Source organism: Schistocerca americana, chromosome 3 (genome assembly GCF_021461395.2).
Source record: "Schistocerca americana isolate TAMUIC-IGC-003095 chromosome 3, iqSchAmer2.1, whole genome shotgun sequence".
Taxonomy (NCBI): Eukaryota; Metazoa; Arthropoda; class Insecta; order Orthoptera; family Acrididae; genus Schistocerca; species Schistocerca americana.
The window spans coordinates 355,366,145-355,375,235 of record NC_060121.1 but is presented as its reverse complement, the minus strand read 5'-3'; the positions used below and the strand labels follow the sequence as shown (position 1 = coordinate 355,375,235).

At 44.0% G+C, this 9,091-nt stretch overlaps 1 non-coding gene across 1 annotated transcript; it reads left to right on the top strand.

Annotated features, from left to right (window-relative positions):
- Nucleotides 1-7,372: 7,372 nt before the first annotated feature.
- On the top strand, nt 7,373-7,447 carry Trnat-ugu. Its single transcript has one exon. It is a non-coding gene; the product is annotated as a tRNA-Thr (tRNA).
- The last annotated feature ends 1,644 nt before the right edge of the window (nt 7,448-9,091 follow it).

Genomic DNA, 9,091 nt, shown 5'->3' with positions numbered 1-9,091 from the left:
TTTTACCTAAAATAAATGGCAGGTGAGCAACACAATACTATAATTATATCAAAGCTTCGAATACTTACTCTAACAACTCAAAGTTGCTTAAACCATCTGTCCATAATTACAATAAACTCGTACATCAAGAATATATTGGAAACTGAAGGAGCAAGTGGACCTAGAAACACAATATGAACCTCAGAACTACAGCGCTACATGTGAATACCCAAAGAAGCTACTTTTTCATGCGAATAGTCAAATACCCGGACCACGGCAAACTATCATGTTTTAAATATTTATTGTGAGTGCTGTTCTGCAGCCTCAGAAAATTGTATGAAATGCATACTGTTGTAATATTAGTCTAGCTGAGTTGCTTTTTCTATGTTTTATTTACAGCTACCGGTTTCGAGCGACGGCTCATTCTCGGGTGATACCTAGGCACAATCATGCTATTATCAGCTTATACGTGGTATGTCTAAAGACTTCGGTAAATGCTATCAGGTAACAAACAAAACAAAAGATACAAACAAATGTTCTTTACTGACCTTCAAAATACTCCTAATCGCCACCCGCTACAACACACTTTTGATAATGTTCGTACAGCTTCTGGAAACTATCAGCAGAGGCCTCCTGTTAAATCGACCGCAGAACGGCTGTCACACGATATTTGATGGCATTCATGGTCGCACAACATTCACCTTTCATGGGCTTCAAGCGGAAGAAGTCTGTAAGAGCCACATCAGGGAGTAAGGAGAGTCTTCAAGAACAGTTACCATCTTCTTGCGCCAGGAATTGGCGCAAACGGATCACGCAGTGTGCAGGGACTTTGTCATGCAACAACATCCTTTTTCCATTCCTGTGCAACTCTGGCCGCACCTGCCGGACACGCTGTAGCAATGGGTTCAAAACGGACTGGTCAAATGCAGTCGTTCTTGTCGAAGAAGGCGATCAACACTGTTTTCACCTTGGATTTTTGCATACTGCTTTTATTTTTTATTTATTTTTATTTATTTATTTATTTATTTTTTGTCGTGGAGGAGACGGTGAACACCATTATATCGATTTCCGTTTGATTCTAGATCGAACTGGTAGCATCACGTCTCATCTCTCATACCGATGGTGTTCAGGAGCAATGGATCCTGGTCACACATGGAAATGAAATCAAATGGTTCAAATGGCTCTGACCACTATGCGACTTAACTTCTGAGGTCATCAGTCGCCTAGAACTTAGAACTAATTAAACCTAACTAGCCTAGGACATCACACACATCCATGCCCGAGACAGGATTCGAACCTGCGACCGTAGCGGTCGCTCGGTTCCAGACTGTATCGCCTAGAACCGCACGGCCACTCCGGCCGGCGAAATGAAATCACCAGCAGTTTCATTCATATTGCTTCCTGCTCATCTGTGAGCTTGTGCGGCACAAATCGGGAGCAGATTTTCCGCTTACCCAAATCATCGCAGACGATGGTGTGCATCGTGTCCTTGATAATGCCCAATTCCTCCGCAATCAGCCTGAAAGTCCATCGCCGATCTCGTGCCAGCATTTGTCGCACCTTCTCGATCTTTTCTGGTGCTCCGCTTTTCGATATCCGATCCGAATGTGGCTCATCCTCAGTTGTTTCCTTCCCTTCACAGAAAAGTTTAAACCATTCGTAAACACATTTGCTGCTCACGGCTTCCCTCCCGTACACCTGAACCAACAACCCACGTGTCTCCTTTGCAGTCTTCCTCAATTTGTAGCACAACTTGATGTTTACACGTTTCTCTACTGCGCTGTGACACTTTCTCTCACACTGACTACGTTCGCCGGCCGGAGTGGCCGAGCGGTTCTAGGCGCTACAGTCTGGAACCGCTCGACCGCTACGGTCGCAGGGTCGAATCCTGCCTCGGTCATGGATGTACGTGATGTCCTTAGGTTAGTTAGGTTTAAGAAGTTCTAAGTTCTAGGGGACTGATGACCACAGAAGTTAAGTCCCATAGTGCTCAGAGCCATTTTTTTGACAACGTTCATCTGGTTGCAGTCTGTTCACGTAGCCAGTCACATGCTGTGCATGCCGTGTATCGATTCTCCTCAAGCCTCTGAAGACCCATGAGCACGCACACATGCACCAAGTTGCCTTTCAGATATGACACCGTTCACCGAACTTTTTAGACACACCACGTATAAAAGTTGGTCAGACACAGCCTGAAAACTTGTAAAGACTTTGCAGGATAGGGTGTGCTGAGAAATAACTGTTAAGAAGGAAATTCAATACGTTTCGCCGTTTCCGAATTAATTTTCGTTGAAGGCAGCCAATCAGGCCACTGTGCATGCAAATTGAAGCGGCTCACCAGAGACGGTGACGCCACTCGTGTTCCTATAAGCGAACAAGAGAATGCTACAGAAGCTGAGCGTGGGAGAGTAGTGAGGATCGAATCTGAGCCAAAGGATGAGCAGTCTCGTGCGCTATAACCTAAGCAATGGGAACAACTGACAGTAATTGCATTTGGCCAGCCGCTTGGATTTACGCGCGCAGCGTCCTAATTGGCTAGCTTCTGCGCTGACTATCATGGAACGTATCGAATTTTTTTTTCTTAAGTTATTTCTCAGCACAACGTACACTGCAACACCCATACAAGCTTTCCAGACTGTTTCTGACACCTGTGTATTCAAAATGCTAGGACTGTAAGTGCAGAAATTATTATTCGTGACTGAGGGCAGTGTACTGAACAATACATCAATACTTCATTTACGGACTAATAATTAAAACTACTAGGAATAGTATGTTTTTATATTGGTTCTAGCTTCAAGGGCATGTGGCAAGGGCACACCATTAATGCTTATTTTTCCCTGTGCAGTACGTTAGGTGTTGAAGTGCAGTCGCTTGGGCGCAGAATGGTTAGTCAGTACAGATAGGCGCAGTCCAAATAGCGGTGCAGTTACAACCGTGGAGAAAACATCAGCTACATTACGTGACGTGTTCGGAGTAAGACTGTTAGACACACACAATACATATACACCTTGACACGGTTCGCGCGGCTGCCCCCGCCGGAGGTTCGAGACCTCCCTCGGGCATGGGTCTGTGTGTGTTGTCCTTAGCGTAAGTTCGTTTAAATTAGACTAAGTAGTATGTAAGCCTAGGGACCGATGACTTCAGCAATTTGGTCCCGTAGGAACTTATCACAAATTTCCAAAACTTTGTGTGTATGTGTGAACTATAGTTACTTTATAAGACCTTAAATTTTATTTTTAAATTATGATTTCCTATTGTTTTGTTGTATTAGTGCGTGCGTGACTGTTATAATACTGATTTGTATGTCAGAGGCCGGTTTTGTTGCTAAATTTAGCAATCTTCAAGAAAATCGACTCTCTACAGTAGATATAAGCATTAATCTTTCCATTCGTCATAAAACCGAGAAAAGGAAACAACACGAAAATCTTCGAGGACATAGAAATCTATATTCACTTTTCAAAAAATCCAAATAATATTTTAAAGGAACAAACAGAAATTAGAAATGAAAATGGATTGAGAATTCAATATAAGACAATTTTCATCAGTGATTAAATTTAATGTGTCTTTGACACACAAACCGAACTAAATTGCCATTGCTCGAGACCGGTAGCGGTAAATAAAACATAAAAAGCATCTCTGCTGGGTTATTATTACAACAGTAAGCATTTCATTTCATTTTGCTTAGGAAGGCAGAATCTCCCATCCCCAGAGCAGGCATCCTTAGTATCAAAGAACCTCCGGCGTGGGAACATTACAACATTCCGTACACAAGCACGAGTGAATGTGAACATCATGATCAGTTCATTAATCCTTACAGATGTCCACAGCTCGTGGTCTAGTGGAAATGAACATAACGAAAACTTACATCACTACTGCGGACGGCACCACAATATGTTACGCTTTAAGACGCCAGACAGGAAGCGGTACCCAGGCCAGGAAAAACATAATGGTAATCTGGCTATCCGGTCAATTAGTACACCTCGCGATAACATCAGAAACACCGAGTATAACAGAATTTTAAGTTTGAACTGACAGCATTACACCACAAACTGCCCAATAAACGAAATTATCAAAACAATTCGGCAAACCACGCAACAGCATGGTATTCCGGCATCTGACATACTAAGACCAGTGTATACATTTCTGAATCCTTTCCTTTTACTTTGTAATGAAGACTATCACTTTTACTCGTTATGTTTCTTGACTTTTAAATGTACCTTCGATCCTGTGCTGGATTCAGGTGGCAAAAGGGAAGTATGCTACAACGAGAAGAAGAAATTTATTTCATTTATTTCTCTAATTTTCCTGAAAAAGACACAAGGATCTCAGTTTCTATAGATTTAGAGAAAATATCAGAATCCTTTGCGTTTGTAAAGAAGCGTACATTTTTAGAAGGGAAAGAGATAAAGGACTTCAGAAGAACGAAAAATTACTTTACATTTAAAAAATGAAACTCATACAACCATCAAAACGGACTTTACCTTTTTATTACGTTTCTTTCTCAGTTCCGTGAAATGAAAAATTAATTTAAATAAATAATAAAATAAGGCGAAGTTGCCACATCAGACGTAATAGTGATGTTAGTTAATTTGCCGGCCGAAGTGGCCGAGCGGTTCTAGGCGCTACAGTCTGGAACCGCGCGACTGCTACAGTCACAGGTTCGAATACTGCCTCGGGCATGGATGTGTGTGATTTCCTTAGGTTGGTTAGGTTTAAGTAGTTCTAAGTTCTAGGGGACTGATGACCACAGATGTTAAGTCCCATAGTGCTCAGAGCCATCTGAACCATTTTTTTGTTACGATAATTTACCAGCTTCCAGAATAACAGCCATTTGCTGCATGTACGCCAGCTAGACGAATTGTACGTAATTCGTGAGTGTGCTGACAATTCACGTCGCGTTTTGGATTATATTGTGGAGATGCTCGGGTCACAACACGTTACGTTTAAATCTACGTTAATTCATGTTAAATGTTTCTACAGTGATTTTTCAAATAGCTCTGAGCACTATGGACTTAACATACGAGGTCATCAGTCCCCTAGAACTTAGAACTACTTAAACCTAACTAACGTAAGGACATCACACACATCCATGCCCGAGGCAGGATTCGAACCTGCGACCGTAGCAGTCTCGCGGTTCCGGACCGAAACGCCTAGAACCGCTCGGCCCCCGCGGCCGGCTACAGTGATTTTTGCCTGATGGTGACAGGACACCTGTAAACATTTTATAGTATCAAAATAATTTTAGTAGATTATCAAAGAATTATGTCTAGTATCCGTCTCTTAAATGAAACCCGTTTATCAATTTCAACAAATAGTCGCGGTCTTTAAATCGTAGCTATCCCTTTATTACTATAGCTGATGAACGCCAGCAACTAGTTGTTTGAGAGGTACAATACGTCAACAGAATTCATAGTCCCTGCCGCCTCCAGAAACCGACCTGAATGCATTTTTTTAATGTCGCGGAAGTACAGCTAGACAATATCAGACTTACGTAAAACTTTGCTATAATGATGTAGAAGCTAACATATGTGATTTTGTACCTAAATGCTTTTATTTTACTTTTTACCTTTAAATCATTATAAACATAATGCATTGGGATTTTACATGAAGGTTCGAAGTAAGGGGATCTTAATGTTTACGTCAGTAGGTGAAAACAAATGGAAGGCTTATGATGTAGTTTTTCTAAGTTTCTTTTAATGATTTCACGGCTCGCTGCAAAGGATAACAAATTCTTAATGCGTCTGCTTGGCGTATGTTAAGGCCTGCTACGTGACCAACCTCAAACTTTTTGAGTCACTGCAGCTTCTTCATCTCGTCGTGTTCTGGCGTTAAGGACAGCTCGGATCCATACTCAATGCTTATTGTCTTCAGTACCTCCTCACCCCTACCCCTCTTCACTCCTGCCTAAATCCCACAAACTAACACTGGTGAGTACTTCCTAAACAAAACTGGTCAATCGGAGTACCTGGAAGAATAAATGCTAACAATCCCACACACATTAAATTGGAGGATATATACATGTAGATTTCAAACTTTGTGTACGTAGAGCTAGAAATCAGAGCTCTCGAGGAAAATACACAACGCAGATGAGCAAAGCGCCAACATGTCGACATCTTTGTTTTCTAACCCGCAATGCTACTGAGCGAAACATAGAGACCAGATTGATGATAGAGCGTAGACTTTGAAACGCAATGTAATTGAGAAATGTAAGTTGTGTTTATTCATTTGTATTTCAAACGCAGAGACATGGAAAAAGCTTAAAGTACATATTTGTGTGCAATCTAACCCATCCAGATCATTCTTAGTTTCATTTCTAAATTACAGAAGAAAATTAAATAATGTATTAGAGAAATTTATAAATATAATCTGAGATGTCTATGAATTCTGGACATACGGAAAATGACAAGAGTTCTGAATCAGGTATGTACACACCATAAGGGAGGTTTCAGTTTGATTGAATACTCGAAGAGAATAAACAATTTCAACCAATCCGTCAGAGAGATTCCACAGGAGTTAAATGTGGCACGTACTCTCCCTCCTTTCATCACCGGCCAAAGCTGCACTCCCGTCCCCTCCTCTCATTCGTGCTACTGTTATCGATTTTATATTGAAGTGCTTTGACAGATAAAAAATCGCTGATGGAAAAGGCTGAGTACCATCTATCATATATAACTGACAGCTATTGAAACAGACTAGATTTTCTGCTCGCGGACAAGTATCAGTGACAGGGTAAGCCGTGCGGAGGGCATAGGACTGTTTTCATGCCAGTGCTGCCGTGAAGAAGCCGTTAATCACAAGGAAGAATTTCAGCCTCCTTTACATTGGTGTTACACTCGGCCCACTCACATTACTGTGAGCACCGCCTACGTCAGAAGGCAGGTGGCAGCACTAGCATAGGAGGGTATGTAAACCGTGCCGGGGAAACTCGAGGAACAGTGCAGTCGTTGTCGTAATGCAGAAACAGAGTGATTTATCTGGCATCCAAAAGGGAAACATTTCCCAAACTATTACGTTTGTAAACTGTTGGCGTGCCGCAGTGGTTAAAGCATACCGTGCGTGGCAAATTGGGGCTACCCAAAATCGGTACCGAGGCAACGGTGCTGCACAACGGGCCATAGATGATAGGTATGAATATGGCATCTGTTCTTTCGGACATGTCCGAAACAACAGATGCCATCTTCATATCGTTTAAGGCTAACCGGCTGATGATCTCCTTCAGCGCGGATGCACACGATTTGCCTGAACTCTTACGGGACTCGGTGGATTGCCTGCCGCGAATAATGGGTATAATGGCAGGGGCACTACGAATGTAGTGTGTGGAGTATAAGTTGAGAATGTGGGTCTCACGGGGAGAGTGCCGGCGATAAATCCCTGCAATCGCACTATCCTCAGTGCCATCGGTGGCTCAGATGGATACAGCGTCTGCCTTGTAAGCAGGAGATCCCGGGTTCAAGTCCTGGTCGGGGCACACATATTCAACTGTCCCCGTTGATGTATATCAGTGCCCGTCAGCAACTAATGGTACTGATTTAATTGTAATTTCATAGATGACAGGGGTGAACGACTTCTGCGGGGATGGGTACGGGTCAATAAACGAGCGAATGTTGAGCATCTAACAGGCCAGATAACCAAGGGGCTAGGAATACCGTCTCATCAGCGATATTTCAGCGAAAAATTGTTGCGCATGGGCCTCCACAGCAGGCACCTGGTTCGTGAATCCGTGCTTAGTGCTGTTCATCGACGTGCACTGAGTGGCGGCAGGTGGCCTTTTCTGATGAATCACGTTGTATGTTCGAACGGACAGATGGGCGTTGGCGCGATAGGCGTTCAAAGATTGAAAGCAAACACCGTGTAACCCGAAGGGAGCATTACGATCTGGGCAATATTTTCGAGGTATTTTCTGAGTATCTCGACATTCTGGAAGACACAGTGGATGGGCATAAGTCTGCGTCCATCCTTGAGGACATGTCCATAACTACATGCACCTTGAATGAGATTTTCGCTCTGCAGCGGAGTGTGCGCTGATATGAGACTTCCTAGGAGATTAAAACTGTATGCCCGACCGAGACTCGATCTCGGGACCTATGCCTTTCGCGAGCAACTGCTCTACCCTCTGAGCTACCCAAGAACTACTCACGCCCCGTCCCCACAGCCCCAGGCTGTGGCTAAGGTCTCCGCAATATCCTTTCTTTCAGGAGTGCTAGTTCTGCATGGTTCGCAGGAGAGCTTCTGTAAAGTTTGCAAGGTAGGAGACGAGATACTGGCAGAAGTAAGGCTGTGAGGACGGTGTGTGAGTCGTGCTTGGGTAGCTCAGATGGTAGAGCAATTGCCCGCGAAAGGCAAAGGTCCCGAGTTCCAGTCTCGGTACGGCATACAGTTTTAATCTGCCAGGAAGTTTCATAACATGCACCTTGTTTGTCCTCGGCAAGATGGAATCTACCAACAGGACAATGAAACATGGTACACAAGCAGCAGTGTTCGTGCGTGGTTCGTAGAGCATCTGGATGCGTTTAACGTATTTCCCTGGCCACCAAACTCCCCGGATTTTAACCCAGCCGAAAATATGTGGGACCGCTGTTCGCACCATAGATTCTCATCCAAGGAATCGGATGATCAGCGCAGCTAGCCACGGCACTGGAGACGGCGTGGCTCCACAGCGCTATCAGTACTTTCCAGAACCACACTGACTCTTTTTCTCCACGTCTCGCAATGGTTCAAATGGCTCTGAGCACTATGGGACTTAACATCTATGGTCATCAGTCCCCTAGAACTACTTAAACCTAACTAACCTAAGGACATCACACAACACCCAGTCATCACGAGGCAGAGAAAATCCAGGCCGGCCGAAGTGGCCGTGCAGTTAAAGGCGCTGCAGTCTGGAACCGCAAGACCGCTACGGTCGCAGGTTCGAATCCTGCCTCAGGCATGGATGTTTGTGATGTCCTTAGGTTAGTTTGGTTTAACTATTCTAAGTTCTAGGGGACTAATGACCTCAGCAGTTGAGTCCCGTAGTGCTCAGAGCCAGAGAAAATCCCTGACCCCGCCAGGAATCGAATCCGGGAACCCGGGCGTGGGAAGCGAGAACGCTACCGCACGACCACGAGCTCGTCTC